Source organism: Synchiropus splendidus, chromosome 5 (assembly GCF_027744825.2).
Source record: "Synchiropus splendidus isolate RoL2022-P1 chromosome 5, RoL_Sspl_1.0, whole genome shotgun sequence".
In the NCBI taxonomy this organism is placed as follows: domain Eukaryota; kingdom Metazoa; phylum Chordata; class Actinopteri; order Syngnathiformes; family Callionymidae; genus Synchiropus; species Synchiropus splendidus.
In genome coordinates this window covers 8,624,173-8,643,437 of record NC_071338.1, presented here as the reverse complement: position 1 = coordinate 8,643,437, position 19,265 = coordinate 8,624,173, and the positions used below count along the sequence as shown (strand labels likewise).

General features: G+C 40.7%; 1 long non-coding RNA gene across 1 annotated transcript; it reads right to left on the bottom strand.

Moving 5' to 3' along the window:
• Positions 1 to 11,051: 11,051 nt before the first annotated feature.
• LOC128759603 (uncharacterized) lies at positions 11,052 to 17,485 on the bottom strand. Its single transcript, XR_008414595.1, has 3 exons — positions 17,336 to 17,485; positions 15,872 to 15,973; positions 11,052 to 11,151 (listed from the first exon to the last, which is right to left on the bottom strand). It is a non-coding gene; the product is annotated as an uncharacterized LOC128759603 (long non-coding RNA).
• Positions 17,486 to 19,265: the final 1,780 nt, after the last annotated feature.

Here is a 19,265-nt window from a genome sequence, read left to right as displayed (position 1 = left end):
GGCGTCAGCTGTCGATGCATACCAGATCGTGAGCATCGCAGCACGGCGGCAGATTTTCCCTTTCACTACCGTCGTTCTTCACTTTACTGCATGACATGACATCAAAACACTGACCTTATATTGCTGCACATAACCTTTTATACACCTGAATTTCATCCATCACTTGCTCACATTCATCATATATGATGATAATAGAGTCAAGTTAAACCGCTGCTTGCAGTTGATAACACAACCCAGTGGGTGAACTCCAGAAGTGCAGCACACGCAGCAGTATGACCAAAGCTCTGGTAGCAATTAAAACTGCCAAACCTGATGATGAATAGCCTTTGTTTACAGTGTTTAAATAGAGGAAGCAGGTTTCAAAACATGATTTTGTTGGAGCCCTTATATTTATACACAAATTATTTGGTTTGAACCGTGTGTTTCGACCGGGCTGAAGGTCCCCACTGTTGCTCCCAACGTCCAATAATCAAAGAGCAATAACATTTCCCATCTTTACCATGAAGCCATGTCCGCTCCGAGTGCCCAGTCATACATCTTAACTTGACAGCTTTCATTCAGCTGTGACGCTCAGCAAAGGTAAATAAAGCACTACATACCCATCAAGGGAGGGGCCGGGATTTTACTTTAACATTGATGATGGAAATGAAACTTCTGCTAAATTCATAAAAAAATAAATATCAGTCTAATACAAAATACAAAAATGTAGTTCTTTTAACCTTACAGTTCACGTGGTAGAGATACAGCAAGGATGGAACAAACAATGGAAACTATACAACTGAACTTGTGAATTAAAGAAAATTTTAAACACTAAATTGTTAAATTACTACTGCGACTACTACTACTACTACTAAGAAAAAGAAGAAGAAAGGAAGAAAAACACCATTACGCCGGATGTAGTTGAGCATTACACATAATACTAGCACATGTAAAATATTGTGGCAAGATGCATGGTCAATCTGGTTAAAATGAACTGGCCCTTATATAACAAAATGTGACTTGAATATTACTTGTCTCGTAAAATGAATTCATAAAATACACTGCCCATGATCACCACCTACTGTACCATATGTTCTATGCTGCTTAGTGCAATAACTGGAGAAGAGAGATTGTCATGATCAGATCCAAAATTAGTACCTGGAATTGACATTACCTTCAATATCAGACAGAAAGTCTGACTGTCTGTTCATTCTACTTGCAGTTGTCCAACATAACTACTGTCTCGTCTCTCCAAGTGTTCACACCAGCAGGTCCCCGACTTTGTCTCCAGACTTATATTTATTATATATTTCTAATCTTGTCACACTCCCAGTGAAAACCTCAGCATCTTCAATTGTGCCACCTATAACATTGCTTCCTGTCCTCATGGCAGAGCTACTACTAAACAGACCTGCGTTTGAATCTGCAGTTTTCTCTCAGCAGCAGTTTGCCTTTGTCTTCAGCTTTACTATCTGCTGAGAGGCTCAGTACTCCAGACAAGTGTAACATCCTTTCACTTCCAGATCGGAGCAAACATCATCCCTGTTTAACAAAATGCTTGAACCACACGGTTTTATCTGGGAGAAAATCCAGGAGAGGCTTTGATGTCTGGGGGTCAGTGGAAGGCCATACAGTATAGTAACTATGGGTGTGAATTTGGAAGAAGTTACATTTTCTTTTTCCCTAAAATGATCTTTTTTAATAAAATACAGAATGTGAGACACAGCATACACAGTACCTAATGATGCAAAAGAGTCACTGTCCCTCACCTAAACTAACTTTGTGTGATGGACTTTATTATCCAACAGAGATACTGAGCTCTAGTGAAGTTTCAGGTTACACAAGGTACACCATTTCACCAGTGTTATTTGCATCATGTCGATCTGTGAGAGGCTTCACCCTTTCCGGTCGGTCCTTGGGAACTAAGATCGGAAAAAATGAATAGAAATCTAATGGGGTATTTCTGGTCCACTTTGCCTCGTGCCCTGGATCACACATCTGCTGTGTTTCAATTTAAATGATAAATAATAATGTGAGTTTCGACTATATTTGTTCTGCAATTTATGACTTATTTGCTTGTGAAAACACGTAATTATTTGGACTGGATGACGTTGCACTAAAGGTACTAAACTATCAAAGGTAGAAGATAGCAAACATTGTTACTATGACCCTGTAGAGCTTGTCCCGCATGCGACAAGCATTTTAGTTCGCTACTACATATCACACAAAACCTAAAGCACCTTATGATGCCAGTCAAAAAGCAGTGCTCTCACAGCATGATAATGTATCTTTCAAACTCATAGACATCATATGTGAGATCTATGGCATATTTCAAACAGGATCAGAAGATAACTTTTATCTCTCCATTGACTCCAGTTCATGCAGGTGGATAATGTGTGATATTGGCCATCGAACACACCAGTCATCATCATTTCGTCTACACTGTCCACCAGGCTAAATGTGCTGTTCCCAAAACTACATGTTACAATGGCTCCTACAGTCATGAACTAACACAGCTTACTAGGCAGGAAGGCACTGTGGGCAAATGATTCATGGCAGGGCTGGTCAAACATGGACAGAGTTCAGGTCACAAACCTACAACCATTTCTCAGTTAGTTGCATTGGACACATCACTGGGACACAGTGTGCTGGTCATGGGAGGGAATACAATGAGTACCAATAACATTATATTTCCAATGACATTGCAGCCATTTCTAAAACTCACTTAATTCTAGAGTGAGTTCTTCTATGAACATAGCTCCCTGTCTGACAGGAGAAAGTTTGCTAGAGCTGTGTTTTATTGCTTTTCTGCTGTAGTGAAAAAAGAGACAAAAGAAAATGGCCCAAAAAATATCACCAGAGTATCAAAAGGAAGCAAGTGGAGGACCCCAAGGCTCCAGCGGGGCTAGATTTACCCTTATGTGTTAGTCCTGAGGAGCCACAGCCATTGATCGAGGCTGCAGCATCATGGAAGTCGCCATTTAGGCTGCAGTAATACAGCAGTGCCGGTATTGATTGATGGGGCTGCTCCCGTTAATATTATTTATGGCAGGGGGTTCTGCACAGCTCAATGGCAGGCTGAGCCCCCCCCCACCATAATAAGTGGTAATTGATGACAGGGGGGAGACCAGGGCTTCTTCACCCAACCGCCCTCCCGCTCAGTGACCCCGCTCCTGTGAAAGTCAGACGGATGGCCTCTAACACAGTTATGATTGATATTATCAGATTACATAAGCGGCTACAGAAGCCTGCTGGCTCGGCTCAAGTGGGGGGCATCGATTTTTGATTACAACGCCTCTCAACACATCTTTCCTGGCAAATATGTCCTGCAGATATTGAAGCTTGGAACTGCGGGGAGGGGGGATACTTCCATTGTAACCTCTGGAGCTTCCGTCTCTATTGCATTAAATACAGAACTGGCATCGTGTCAACAGCTAAGACTGCAAGGGGAACAGAAAACCAACAGCTTTGTCATCGCAACAATGGTTGGTGCTGAGAAATGGCTGAGGTCGAGGATTTGTATTGTTCCTTTAAAGAAGAATTTACATCACTAACAGACATTGATTGAGAATTATGAATGATCTAACGCAGTGATTCATAACCATAGGGCCAAGACCCATGGTTGGGCCACGTGCGCCCCCTAGAGGGCCGACAGAAGTTTTTGTTTTACACCTCTGAGTCGTGAGGACTGTGAGATGCTCAGTTTGAATACACTTGCCACATATGGTGGCAGTTGTGTGTCACTGAATTGACTTGTCAGCAGCAAATTTGTGATAGTTACCAACTATGAAGAAGTTCTTGAAGAAAGTATGGCGCCCCCAACAGCAAAAACTGTTGGAGAAGTATTTAAAATTAATTAGAACATTTTATGCCATTACTTTCATTCTCACTACTTACTACTTATCTTCTTTAGAGGTTATTTATGTAAAAGAAAATATTTCTTCTGATATTTAGATGTTTATTTTATTTAGAATGTTATTCATGATGTGCAGTTTTTTTTCCCCGATTTTCTCAAAAGTTTCAATCGAGAGTTTTTTTTCTTTTGTAAATTTGATAAACATGACTTGCACCTAGTTCTGCTGCTGGTTGGACTTTTCGATGATACATATCTTGGCGCTGATCACATGGTTTCATGTCATTTCGCAAGGTTTTGGTTTGTTGACATGTGTGACTATTGAACACAAATGAACTCAGTCATTCTGAAATCAGAAATCAGTACTCACAGCAATGAATCAGTTCTATTCTTTGAATGGACCCTGGACCCATTTGTTCTGGAAAAGGTGGGCCCAGAGATCAAAACGGTTAAGAACCCTGATCTAACCTACGCTGTGTATCTCCACTCAATCTCTCAAAGTACGGACACACAGAGCGAGAGAAGCGTGACGGATCATCAAGTCAAAGACAGGTTCCTATTCAAACATGAGAGCATTTCTTTCAGAAGAAACGTCCTGAGGTGTAGTCAGGTGATGAGAAAGAGTTGGGAAGATGAGCCTGACAAATATTGAATATCAAAAACATTGTATTGAGCAACCTTCAAGAAAGAGCAGAAAGTGTAGGAATTACAGTAGATAGTTATAGGACATGATATTCATGCAGTCAGGGAGACTACACTTTAGCACTGCAGGCTTCGAGGCAGAACTTGATCTTTATAAGTCCGTACAGCCCACCTGTCAGCGAAGCAGAGCGAATCTAATAATGGAAACCTGCCATTAAACCTGTCATTTAAACTAGTTTTTGTTGCAATTAAGCAGCGCAATTAATCCGTCATTGTGCATGGAGATGATGAAGTGCAGGACAGAAGTTTTCAGAAATATTCACCACGGCTGAACTGTTGCATGACCACGTTCACAGTCGTCGTCGCCTGCCTCTGGAAAAAAAAACATTGAAAAAAAACTTGGACAGATGGACTCCATCCAGTGGAGCTCAATAGCTTTCTTTTCATTTGCTGCTCACAAAATCAAAATGTGTATGAAAAACATATTAGTGTTTCCCCTCGGGCCCTGCCGCAGATTTGTGTGTGCAAACAGTGTAGAGACGGTCAGGAGAGGGGCATATGTGTACCTGAGGATGTCTGATGCCCACATGATGGATGTCTCCTCATGACCTTTTTGACACATGGAAAAAAACATCTTCTTATTTTACAAATGCCCCAGTATCACTGCGTTCCACTGAGGAATGTCTGCGTTTCCATCCAAGCAGTTTTCTTCCATTATAACAAAGTTGGCTTCACTGAGGCCGCAGCGCAATTTTAGTGAAGCCAGAAACATAAACAGATATTTTCACTGCGGCACAAAAACATTAATATTTGATTGAAACATGGTATAACTTGCACATCACATTCCTGTATCTTAAAGCCCAAGTCAGCTTCATGACTTGGTCTCCACACTGAGCCGTCGAACAATCCAGCAATTTATTCAGATCATCTCTGATGTCTGCAGTCAAATATGGACTCAGGAATGTTTCATTTGCCATGGTAGGCCGTGCCAGCTGAGAGACAATGTGTTGCACTGACTGAGTGTGAATGGATAAAGGAAGCTATAGTCATCTAAAAAGAGAAATAAGACCCCAAAAATACAAGAAGTAATTTAGATAAACTTCACAAATTTGCATCAGAATAAAGAGTTGTGTTTATCAATTTTACGTGCCTCATTTGTGTTGGCTTAGGTGTTGACTTGACACTTGATATTTATTTCACATAAGTAAGGAAGCCTGGCATCACTGTGGCTCTGGCACAACTGCACCACACATGACTGTCAGCGTTGGTAGTTCACGTGGGATTCAAGACCGTGATGAAGGTAGTGAGGCTCAAAGTAAACTTCACATATCCATCTGAGTAATAATAGTCAGAGATGAAGATTGTGGGGTTTTGGACGTGGAGAGAGGAGGCAGCGTCGGATGATGAATGTTAGAAATAGAGTTATCATGTGAAAAGGTAAGGGCGAGACAAGCAGTGAGGTTCACGGATGTGATATTGGAGGAGATGAAGATGATAGCTGTGACCAGGGAAGACAGTCAAACTAGGTGGAGATACCTGAGGAAACTTAAAAATGGTCCTCTAGACTCATAGTTCAGAAACTACAACGGTCACTTGTGGAATCCATCTTTCGTCAAAGCATTGCTTGAGTGAGAATGAAGCATGAAGTGACCCCCAGATGACCAGGGCAGATGTGGCTGGAAAATCCATCTAATCCTCTCGGCTGCGTACAGTATTGACAGGACCCGCTTATTAAAAGCATCACCTTCTACATATGTATGCAGGTATCCATTTAATGAGGTGCTACCACATTATGTTGCACAGCAGAACTTCACTTTGCCACATTATTATGCCTCCATTCATTTAAATGTATCCACGCACTCAGACAGAACTGCATTCCGTTTGTTTACTTAGAAGAGAAGAGTGCAGCTGAGGGATAACAAGAAGCCCCAGTCTGCACTGCGCCGCTCAATAAATGAAGAGATAAATTACAGCAGACTTGTAAATATGATAATAACAAATCCCTCTTGTGCATTTCCCACATTGTTTTATTGCCTGTGTGGGCAATCTTCCAGATAGAGTTGAATTGATTCCTTTAATGATCTTCAATCCCACCAACGCTTTTCCCTCACCCTCTAACAGCCGTCTCTCACCCTTCAGCATCTAATGCCCTAACCCCTCGCCTCTTTATCCTGCCCTCGCCGCCAAAGACTAAAGCTGTGAATATGAACATTATGAGCTCTGGGTTCAAAACTTAATGGTTCACAAATCAACTGCTATGGATTTTCTGCTAGTGGGATCAATATCCGCTGGAAGGAGGTCATGATTTCCAGCTTTCGGATATACTCTGTCACTTCATTCATATCAGCGAGTTAAACATGGTGGTGGTGAGGGAAATGCTGAGAGCGATGGGAGAAGACACGGAAATGCATGGTAGTCTTATCAAGTCACTACAGTGAAATCGCTGCAGCAGTAATGAACATGTGAGGTGAATGAGAAATATTAAATGGAGACTCGATTGGACATGAGGAACATCGACTGACTGACTCTTCACTTGTTTTGATGCATAAACATCATATTAAGGTGTATATTTTATGTTCTTGTCGATGAGAAGAGGGAGACAACCTATGAGCTTCATGGATGTAGTAAAGGAGGAGGCAAAGAGGATAGGTGTGACTAGGGCGGACGCTCAAGATGCCTGAGAACGGTTTCCAAACATTTTGGTTTATCTTCTTCCCTGGGTCCAACTCAAAAATGTTTCATGGGACTTTCAACTTTCATGGAAACAAACATAAAAAAAAACATCACCCTACATTTGATAAAGGATATTAAAAGTCATAGTTATATAGAAGACAGTTGGACTTTTTACTTCAGATTACTAGTAAAACAAACAAAGTAAAATGAAAGCATCACCCTACATTTGATAAAGGATATTAAAAGTCATAGTTATATAGAAGAGAGTTGAACTTTTACTTCAGATTACTAGTAAAACAAACAAAGTAAAATAAAAACATCACCCTACATTTGATAAAGGATATTAAAAGTAATAGTTATATAGAAGACAGTTGGACTTTTACTATAGATTACTAGTAAAACAAACAAAGTAAAATGAAAGCATCACCCTACATTTGATAAAGGATATTAAAAGTCATAGTTATATAGAAGAGAGTTGAACTTTTACTTCAGATTACTAGTAAAACAAACAAAGTAAAATAAAGGGCCGTCGCCCAGCAGGACAGGCAGGAGTGATTAATGGCGTCCAACTAGAGCAGGATGACAGGTTCCATAAGCTTCCACCACCCACGCCGCCCACAACCATGATAATCTCTGGACTAACGTTCAGTTCTGTCGCATGGACAACGTGGATTTTATTTTTTTTTTAACATGGATTTTTTTTGTTGCAATATAACCTGACACTTGAGGTTATTTATTTGTTCCTGGTTTGAATGGGACGTGTCTTCGCTGGCACTGCTTTGAAAAACATTGAAAGAGAAACAAACCAGTGATATGTTCTTGTTGTGACGGAAGTCACCCAATGAAAACGTGACTGGGAATGTGCTGCAACAATCTCTACTATCAGTCCACGAAACTAGAATCAACGACCACTTGGTTTTTGAATGGTAAAGAATCTACATGGCTACATAGAATGTAAAATGGCAGATTATCAATCGGGAACATTGGTACTGTAAACAATGGTCTACTAAAGGCCTTTTAGTACGTCTCAGGGCTGCTGTCACTCAAAAGTCTTTTGAGCAACCAAGCAGAAAACAGTCTGTTTAAAACCCTGATGAAGGTTTGATCTCAACAATACATAACCTTCTCACTTGCTCAGCCTCTTCCACTTATAACTCTTGAAGGCCCATATTTGAGGAAGACCTGCAGACAACCTTCAATTTATCGGCTTGGACAATTTGTGATGGTGTTTTTCCAAAGACTGGAGGACATCAGGAGGCATACACAAACTCATTTTTACATTTTCCACAGATTATTCTTTCCACAACCCACTTCCACAAAATGTTTAACTACTGTAGCTCAGGTCTGTGCTTTAAATGCAAAACTCATCAGGGGAGATACATCCACTCTTTTTGGGTGTGCTGTTTTATTCAAAGACTGTGGAAAGACAGAGTAGATTGTTGGCCAATAACACCCACTTATTATTATTATTATTATTATTGTATTTTTAGCATAATTATTGACCGATCAATGCAAGTTGTTTGGACGGGGTGTTTTCATTTTATTTTATAATTCTTATTGTTTGGATTTGGAATTTTAAATTTTTGAGTGCATATGTATTTGTAGTCTATAACTGAATTAATGAAAAAAAAATACTTAAAAAAAAAAGAAGAAACTGCTCAACATTTCATTTTTACATTTTCAAATCAGCCTCTCAAATTGAAAACAGAAAATATATCTTCCACTTATTGACTCACGACTTGTCATGTCTTTTGATAATGAATATCAAGAATTATTACCATGACTTCAATAAATTTTAATGATTACGTTTGTGGTAAACTGATATTGAATAGATAAACTGAAACTGAATTAAATTCATTTGATCTCAACAGAATGCTTGGATTCAGGGTAAAAATGTTCAAAGGAAAGGCAACGCAAGCTTCTGGTCACCTCCCACTGACAGGACTAAAGGCTCAGGGTTAGGTTTGCTCAAGAAAGACATGAAGAGTGTGGCCTATGGGGAGCTACGGAAGTGCTATTAACAGGAGTGAGGACATGCGAACAGCTGTTTTGCGTGATGCGCCACACTGCTAGGTGTGCTTTCTGCGAGTCAAACCATTTCCACACGCTCACAGCAGCCGACTCTTGTCACATGGTGCACAGAGTAGCCGCTGCCCTCCACATGTCTGTTCACCAGACACAGTACGAGAGGAATAACCACATGAATTTTGCTTCACATGCTGATCACCACACTGGAAACACGGAGGTCGAGGATGACCAGGAATAGTGAGGAAGCCAAACAGAGCGAAAAGCAATGTGGAGCCGCAGACTGGAGGAGGGATGTGATTAAGTGTGTTTATGGAGTCCTATCTCTGCCATACAAGAGCCGGACCACCTGCAGTCTGGAAGTCATTACACAGGGTCATGGGATATCCTACATGTAAACTCCCAGTCACTTCACCTCAAATTGGGTGTAAAGATCCCATTTCCTGTCATGACGCCACTGAACCACCTGCATGCTGATAGAATATGATGTCTTACAAAGCCTTGATTTACATCCTTGATCCATCATAAAGGGCTTTGCGTGGATGTGGAACTTAGAAAGTAATTGCTCGCCACACTTCACTTCATCGCTACAGTGGCAAAATAATAGAAAAGGATATTGACTTTGTCTAGGATTACGCACCTCAAACAGCCTCTCCTATCACGGCCGCATGCAAACTCCAGGCTCCGATTTGTTTATTGAAGGAAGCCATCCAAGTCTGAAGTGAAACTTCTGCACAGCAACATCACACGATCCATTTTGTAGTGGTTTGACCGCTGGCTAGTCAAGGACATACGCCGCCTGCTCCCCCCCTCAGATCAGAGCTCAACTTACCTGTATGTGTCATTGTAGCCATAGTGGCTGGAGCCTATCACAAATAGATGTCAGCCACGCGCTCACACCTGTGAATTAGAGCCCATAACCATTTTGTACACCAAGCAAAAAACTGACATCTCTTGTGAACAACTCACAAGTCACTCAAAACATTTTCATAGACCTATGTGTGTTTTGGAACTACGGGAGGAAAACAGAATACCCACAGCAAAGCGCATACAAATCAACAGAGGAAGGATCCAGGTTCACCCCAAGAGTGCTTTAATCCAGCATCAAACCTGTGCTTTTCTTTCTGTGAGGCTGAAGTACTGAGCACCACTCTCACACTTGCTGCTTGCCAATGATGCAACAGTCAATATATGTCATCAAATAAAATGTTACCGAGCGATTCTTACATTGCAGTGGTTTAGCTTACTGATGAATTTATGTAAGACTGCAACTGCTATGTCAGACTGTAAATGTAGACCGTAACTTTCTTCTGAGTCATACAAACTGGTGAGCGCAGTTTTTTTTTGCAATTTTTTTTTTTAAATATATGTGTGTGTGTATGTTTGTATACACATATATACACACACACACACACACACACACACACACACACACACACACACACACACACACACATATATATATATATATATATATATATTATATATATATATATATTTCATTTCTGAGAAGTTAGTAGGCAGCATGGCAGCAGAGAATTTCACTTGTATTTGTCCCATTTCTAACCATTATGTTTGCAATGACTCCTGTATATATTTAAGGTATATTCTCCAGGAAAAAAAGAATGACGGCAAGTGTGATTACAATCATGATGTCGACAAGAAACCAAATAATCCTCAACAATGGTGAAGTGTTGACGCGGCGGGCACCAGGCTTCAGTCAGAGCTATTTAAATTGCAGACACATGGAACCACAGAGGAGCAATACAAGCTGGCGACGTCTCCCAGTGAAGGCATGAATAGAAAAGTGACATTTAAGCAGGACGCCTGACAACAGACAAAAGGGAAGCGGCCTCATATTTGTTGTGTAGGCTTCTCACCCATATCATGACGGGAAGGCGGCGGATGAGCGAGACTGATGCGTCGCCTGCTCCTGACGTCTCTGAGTCATGGCTCCCTCACTCTCACCAGCAGCAGCTCTGGAATGTCCGATAAAATGATATTAATTCCGCACATTAATGAGATTAATGAAGCGGAGCAGAGAAAGCAGCGTTTCCTTTTTGTCTGGCCCTGAAATAATAACACAGAGGTAATTATAGCGCATCCATCAATCTGCTGGCGGACAGTCTAATTATCTGTGCATTTCTGAAGTGCTCACACTTCTGCGCAGCCATTTGTAACGTGTGAGGTGTTATTCTTCCATTAATGGAGAAGTCATGTGTGGCTCCCACGGCACGTTACAGTGGTGGGCCGTCGGCGGCCGAGGGGCCAGTGATGGAGAGTGGAGGCTGGGCAGATTGAGAGATCCCAAATTTCCATGATGGATGAAAATGTCACCCTGCTAAGAGGTGCACATCATCAACTCATCGTGACTCTTGACAAAGCACTCTTATCCTCCAAAGGGAATAATGAGGAGGGTGACAGCACATCCGGGATAATCAATGGCTCTGAAATGAATAATCGGCTCGGCTAATTGAACACGAAATTTCTTGACGGCTTTACTCTGTTGGCGAGAGCAGGTACTGCCAACCTGCTCTTTGCAAGCAAGCGATGAGGATGGAGCCTTCTCACGTGCTCCAGGAATCCATCTCTTTTTGATAAACATGTTTGTTCACATCTTCATGAACACGCTTGAGGTGCATTTTTTTATTTGCATCACAAACTGAACTGGATCTGAATTTACGGTTACATCCAAGGCAATGCATCTGTATGTGTTTACACTCCACATTTGCATTTTTATCCACAATGTTTTGTGTAGAATGAAAAGTAATAATCATCATCAGAAATAGAGGATCTATCTGACAGGAAATCAAATTTGTCTGTTTGTTCGCATTTTACTGTGAAGCATAAACACTGTGTCATAACTTGGAAAAGCGACCACAGTTATATCTATAAGTGGATGAAACAATGGCGGCGGGCAGAGTCAAATTTGCCCCACCTTAGACTAGACAGCTCTGCTACAGCACGTGTGAATGCAACACCAAAACAAACCAGTGTGAAGAGACTCCGGAGCACTGCAGTTCTTGATGGTGGCTCTAAACTATTTTCATTGTTGATGAATCTAGCTATTATTTTTTTCGTTCACCTTAAGTTGCTTAAGTCTTGTCACTTGGGAAAGTGACACTGTATTCAGACACCATATATTTTTAAACAAATATATTGAGATAATTACAGATAATACAGTTTTTCTATAAGGAATGGGGACTGATAAGATTTGAACACTTTTGGTTGCGTTCAACACTGTTTAAAAATTCAGTTCCATTGTGATTCTTTTATTAATAGAAGAGAAACAGGTCTGTTAGAATCAATGCATTTTGCTATCGTTTAGCTTTTAGCAATTCCATTCACTAAGTTCTTATAGTGAAAGCAGTTCACAACCAGTGTCAGATTTTTAAAGAGCCAAATCAGGTATCCTAATTGTACACCATTATAAGGAAAGCATGTTTATAAACTTGAGTGGATTGAGTGGATCAGTGACACAGGCACATGTTGGGTTTGGCTCATGAGCAGATCACACATCAGAGCACATCAGAAGACCAGGAGACCAACCTCCAGGTGTGAACCCTGTGAAGCCTGAACAATGGTGGGATTGAATGAGAGCTCCATTTTATGTATTTTTTTAACTGAGATCTTTATAGGGTCTTCTTTTATTTAAAAGAGAAAAATGATCTGATGATCATACTTAAAAGGTCTTATCTGAAAAACAATATGAATGCGACATGTCAAATGATTCGTACAGTTCTGTTTATTGTTATTGGTGCAGGACACTACACGCTTCCTGAGGAGACAGACAGAGGACACTCGGCACGGAACACTCTTTCACCATTATACGATGAGGGTGATGGTTGTCCTAAAGGCATGTCATGTTTGCAGACAAAACATAGCCACACTTTAGCACATGTTGCCATCCGTCCTCCTCCTCGGTGATCCACCCCTGCGGGCGGATGTGTAGGTGCCATGCTAGCCAGTCGGACGTCACACAGAGAGAATCGTCCTGTTTTCTATCGCTTCTCAATAGTGAACAGTTTCTCCATGTCCAAACCAACCTGTGTGTTTACACAAATAACACGACAAATCGACGCGCAGATTTTGATGTCGACAAATTTTTGTTGTCAACATTATTGATGACATTGAGTAATCGTTGCAGCCCCAACACAAGAAACTCTCATCTTAACTACATGCTAAGAGCGTGTTGAGCCTCTTCCTGAAGCTACTTCACGGTCGGTGTGGACGGCTGATGTAGCAGAACAAAAGAAATTAAGCCAGCTGTCCAAACAACATGGTTCAAGGCTCTTACATTTGAATAACAGGATATCCCACAAACCATGACATGAAGTTGATGTGAGGGGACCAGTAAAGTGACCGCTGACAGGGACCAGGAAGTTTTGAATGTTTAAAATATAAAATGCTCTTGAGTCAACCATGTTACGAAATGCTTAGTGTCCACCAGTTTTTTTTAAATCCTCCAGGTTTATTTCACTCACAAAAGTGAAGCAAAGGGCTCATCCAACTATCTCTGCTTGAGTTTCACATGTCGCGCCAGCACTGGACATGTTAACAGTAATATGATTGATAGCTGAACTCAAATTTCAATAAACTAGTAAAAAAAAAAAATGTCTTCCACTCGGTTCAAGCATCTCGTAAAAGGCTCTTAAATGTCTCTGTCTATTTTAAACACAGGACTGGGTTGCCTCTTACATTGCTCTCCTCTGGCAAACTGCCACTCGAGCAAAAGTAAATCTCGTTTTTTAAATAGGAGAAGAGATAAACAGTGATAAGGCACATGAAAAGGGACATGGACCTCTGCCTTTATGGCGACCAAACATCTCATATTATGTACACATCTAATGATGAAGAAAAAAAAAGATATTTCACACACATAACTATGCAAACGGTCAGTTTCATTCCTGCAACAAAGATTCAATGTCACTTCATCTTTGTTGTCATTTCCATGTGAGACAAACAAGTCCAATGGACTCTGAGGTGTTTTTATATTGTTTTAATTCAAACCATAATATGGCTTATTAGTTTGATATGTGTGCTGAATAAAAACACTGTTTTTTTCAGACAGCTAGTGCACTTTAATGTTCCTATAGCACAGTGAAAATGATATCTAAAAAAGTGTCTTTATATTTATGGAAACACGATCGCCACTATTGCTGCGAAAGAACATCTACATAAGCTTGAAGTTAAATTGGGGGAATTGGAAATTTTCTCATGACCCTGAACTCTAAGTCAAGACCAGTAGACCAATTCAATGTCCCATCCCATCGTGGTCTGACCTTCGAGACCAGATACACCTTGTTTATCTAGAGTTCTCTCAAGTCTTCTGGGCGGTGTTCACAGATGCATGAAGGAGGAAATAATTTGATGCACATTTTAATAATGAAATGGTTAAGCGTAAATCTTCAGACTTTAATAAGGAGAATCTAAGAGGCAAGGATAACTAGGTTACTTGTTTACAATATCTCGACAAGGCTCGAGACCAAACAACGAATAATGGGTATTTCCGCAGCCTTCTAATGTAGAAAGAAACCGCTCGTGATACAGTCAGATATTTTAATAGTGGACCAGGAAGCTATGAGAATTCCATCCTCTGGTTGCAGCTAATTTAGCAGTCCTTGTTACAACACGGGTCTCTGCACTGTCTTAGTTCTTTAGAAACAAGGTGCGTAACTTCTGCATATCATTTTGGCTCAAATAGCAGAAACCCGATCATACCAGGGAGGAGAATGTCTTCCGAGCACATTTATTACTGCAACATGAGGAACCCAGCTCTCCCTGCACCACTGTATCTTAAAGGTGAGTTATTGGCTGCGGTGTCTGATAGATCACTTTCCTGCCGATGCTTCCGTGCTATGAGGCACGTTCATCTTCCAGCTCTTCTCACAACGTATCTAAATGGATTGTACAATAATCTTCTTTGCCCTGAAACCATACAGCAAATAATTATTCTGTGTTCAAATGTTTGACAGGAAAAATTAGCAACGATCACCAAGAGAGCAGGTGTTTTTCTTTTGCCTCCCTTTCTCTCCCCCCCTCCCAATGCGCCTGCAGCAGAAAAGGTTGTGTACAAGGCTGGTATTGATTTTGAAACCATTTGACAAAGGATAAATAAGACTGGAGAGGAGGGAGGCCTTCGCCATGAGCTTTTTGATCAATCAACATGTCACAGCTGGAACTAAATTCAATTCTTATTTATCAAAATCCCCTGCTTGGTCAGAACGCCGTGCAACAATGCTTTGCGGACACACTTAGCGGCCCTTTGAGGCACAAGCATCACTGTCACTGACATGGATTTCTTGACAGAAATACTTTGTTGTTAAATCTTTATCATGTGAGGACAATAAATTCATTCCAAATGCATGAGCTGATGTTTTCCCTGGGAGACACGTCACATTTCGTATTCAAACAAATGGGCAAAAGAAAACACAGCCGCTGTGTAGGTCCAGCATGCAATTTCATTGATGTCCACGGATGAGCAGCTACTACATTTCATCTGACGGATCGGCCACAAACCCTGTAATTTGGCACAGCCTTCATGTGTGTTTAGAAAGCTGAGGTCAACGCACAGTTCCAACCTGTCATTTCACAACAATGGAATCTGATGAACGTCAGAAAGCCTTTGCACAAACATGCTGATTAAGAAATCAATTTTCGCTATCTATAGAGGAATCAGATAAAAAGCTGACCAGTTACCTTTAAAGAATGGAAGAGGTGGAGGTCATAACCTTGATGAATCGGAGTGAAAGGCTCATCAACGGCCACCCATTTCTGTCTCACCTTCGCCACTCATCAGTTCTACACGTCATAGAATTACACAGTATTACAACAGTATCTGAAATACTATGGTAGGTTCACAGTTTTACCACTTGCTTTGTTTCACACAAAGTAAATCAGGTTGTTGTTTTAAGTCAAATCTTCGGATATCCTACAAATACATATGGGTAAACATGACATGATAAAGTCTTTGTTATGCAATAATGGACTTCTCTCAGGGGCATCCTCCATGTTGCAATTCACTAGAGGCATCCAGGACATGACCTGTAAGCCCAGTCAACCGGCTACTCTTCAAGCAGAGGATCAGTGTCCACTTCAAGCCACTACCAGATGCCCAAAAATCTGGCCCTAAGGGCTGAGGAGGAGTCAGCCATCCCGACTTTGCCCACTTTTACTCTCAATCTCACTCTTTTGGTCATTATTCAAAGAACTTTTGAGTTATGAGACCCTGAGGTCACACCACACAGATGAGTCTTCCCGATGTGGGTACAAGAAAAAAAAAGTCCTATTTACTTCGGTAAATTGTATCATTTCCAACAAAAACAGCAGCCAAACAAGACACAGTGCAGCTTCCCCGGATCACTCTCGCCATTCACATTGTACTGATGTTAACAGTGTCCAATGTTATGCCTTTTATAAACATAAAACTACCACAGTTTAATTCATATCTCACCTCCTTCCATCATTTGGCAGGAAACTATTTTTTTTCCCTTTCAAGAGGCACAAGGATCAAATCGTGCAAGAGCGCAGATGACAGACTAAGACGGAAACTGTGAAATAATGCATTTATATTGAAGACTGATAAAGATAATATCTTCTCCTGGTTGTGAAAAATAGTGTCTTTGAGAGGCCATCCTGAAAGAAGAAATTATAAATGTTGTAAGAGATCAATCAGAAGCTCCTATTAACAACGGGATGCAATAAAACGGGGTGTTTTGACAGTTTAGATTTGGATTAAACTTGTCTTAATTGGCTAATTTTTCTCCCAAAAGCTGCCTCCAACAGGGCAATCAATTATTATGAATTATACATGCATTGAATTAAGTGTCTAAAGTCATTAATATTTCTCATTAGTTTGCATTGAGTGCAGAAGATTTTCTCCTCTGCGGCTCTTCCATCAAAAAGGGAAGGGTGGGAGTGAGAAGGCGGAGGGGGGCGGGAGAGAACAGCAGTATTTGCATTGAGCAGAAGTGCTATTGTGTCAATGTCGAACAGAGTGCGTGCCACGTCTCTTTCTCCATGTGCCTGAAAAAGTATGGCTTTCTTCGTTTCAAATATTTTCAGTGCTGCATTAGTGTCAGGATGTGCCGCGTCCATTTCTCAGAGACGAGCCGGTGCCTGACAGGCTGGGCGGATGTGTAAATACAAGAGAAAACACTTAACTATGAGATCATCAGTGCCAGGATATTAATCTTGCTTTTTAAAGGCCCTGGTGTCCTGACTCCATCTATGGTTCTCTTGGAATATTCTGGCAGCGGGATCTGTCGGAAAATACATCCATTAAGGAGACGGATGCATTTCGTGGTTGGTCGGAAAACAAAAGGAACACACGTGATGAGTGAGTTATGGGTTAGGAGCATTTATAATAAACTTCTTTGTGAGGATACAAAGGCAACCGAGATCATAAAGTCTTCAGACTGCTGCTTGAAATTGAACTTCTAAACGGTGAGATGCTTTTTTTTCAACTGTTGGACCCAATGAAAAACATATTTTAAAGCACAACAACATTTTGTTCAATAATCTGTGTCACTGCTGACACAAGGATAGAAATGACTGGAAACAGAACCTGCGGTCAGACGTGCATAAGTGTACGTACAGTGTACACCTGATGAATTCTACTGTGCACACGGCAGGGCTACTAAATATTAGTTTGGTGATGTGGTGGCTTATTTTTTGTTCAGTTTTGAACACATGCACCGTCATGAGAACTGCCATTTTGAAACTGTCAAGCATTTAAATATGTATTTGTTTGGTTAAGTATAATGTAGCTGCACTTTTTGAAATCCAAAAAATTAAAAATATTTAATGCAAATATCTGACATTGTGTGAAATTTTAAAGCTGTTCGAAAACTGTTTTCCACCCCTGTGTTAGGGAAGGCCAGGACAACCATCAAAGCTCTTGTTTAAGTCTGGACCGTGGCTTTTCTCTGCAGGTATCCTTATACATGTAGCTACCTTTTCAGTTTCTGTCTTGGTGCTGTGGTGATGCCTTTTTTTCTTGCCTCTTCAGCCATCTCTGACTAATGTCTGAGATAAGGTTTCAACACTGGTCACCCATTCTGTGATCTACCACCACTTGGACACCACCACGAGCACTAAAAAAAAAAAAAAAAAAAAAAGTAAAGAAAAGAAAAACAGTCCTACCAAAGAATTTGTCACACACACCTAAAATACAGAACATGAAGGAGCTCATTGCTTCCCTTCCTAACTTACTCTTGTGAATGCACTGATCAGTTATGAGGTTTTGAACAAGATTTTAACATGAATGCGACACATTTGAGCACATCCTCCATGAATAAACAACTACTCAACTTTGTCTTGTTACACAGGCGCAGAGCACTGACAGTTCAGCATCTTGTTTAGAAGCCCTAAAAGTGAAGTAAAGCTCTGTAGTGCTCAATTACCCATCATCTGGAAGTAAGATTAAAATGATGCTCTTATAATTTTCAATTCAACGTCAACTGTTATCGGTCCATCAAGGTGCCAAACAAACTCAACTTAACCAAGAGAATCAGAGTTATTCGCACTGTTGATGTCAAGTGTCATCAGTATTTCAGCATCAAAGGAGCAAAATAATAAGGAACACAGTTACTAATAAAAAGTAGATAATATCAGACAAACATCATCAGCATAAGAAGAACCATATTAATACGCATAAAATATCTCAATCTCCAAATGTCTGAACAGCATCAGGAGACAATACGCCCTCAGATTGGGTCTCTCTCTGCCCGGTGCGCTGTTTTATGCTGTTATTATTCCTGGTCATGTCTCAGCCAAAGGATGCATCCTGCTTATTCAAGGCACATCCCAAAACTCAAAACAGAAGAAAAATGAATCCCAATCACTACCATTGAAGACCGTTTGACAAAGATCATTTGCAGTGGCTTAATCCTAAATATATTCATAACAACTCACCGAGGCAATGCCTGGCCATTCCGGCAGCGGCCCTGCATACATTCCCTGCACTTGTTCATAACAATGATTTGTGGACATGCGACAGCCATTGTATTAACTCAACTATTGCATTTTGAGTCTAAGCCCAAGAGGAAGGAATAGAATATGTGGTATGCTCAGATGGTTTTCATCAATAACT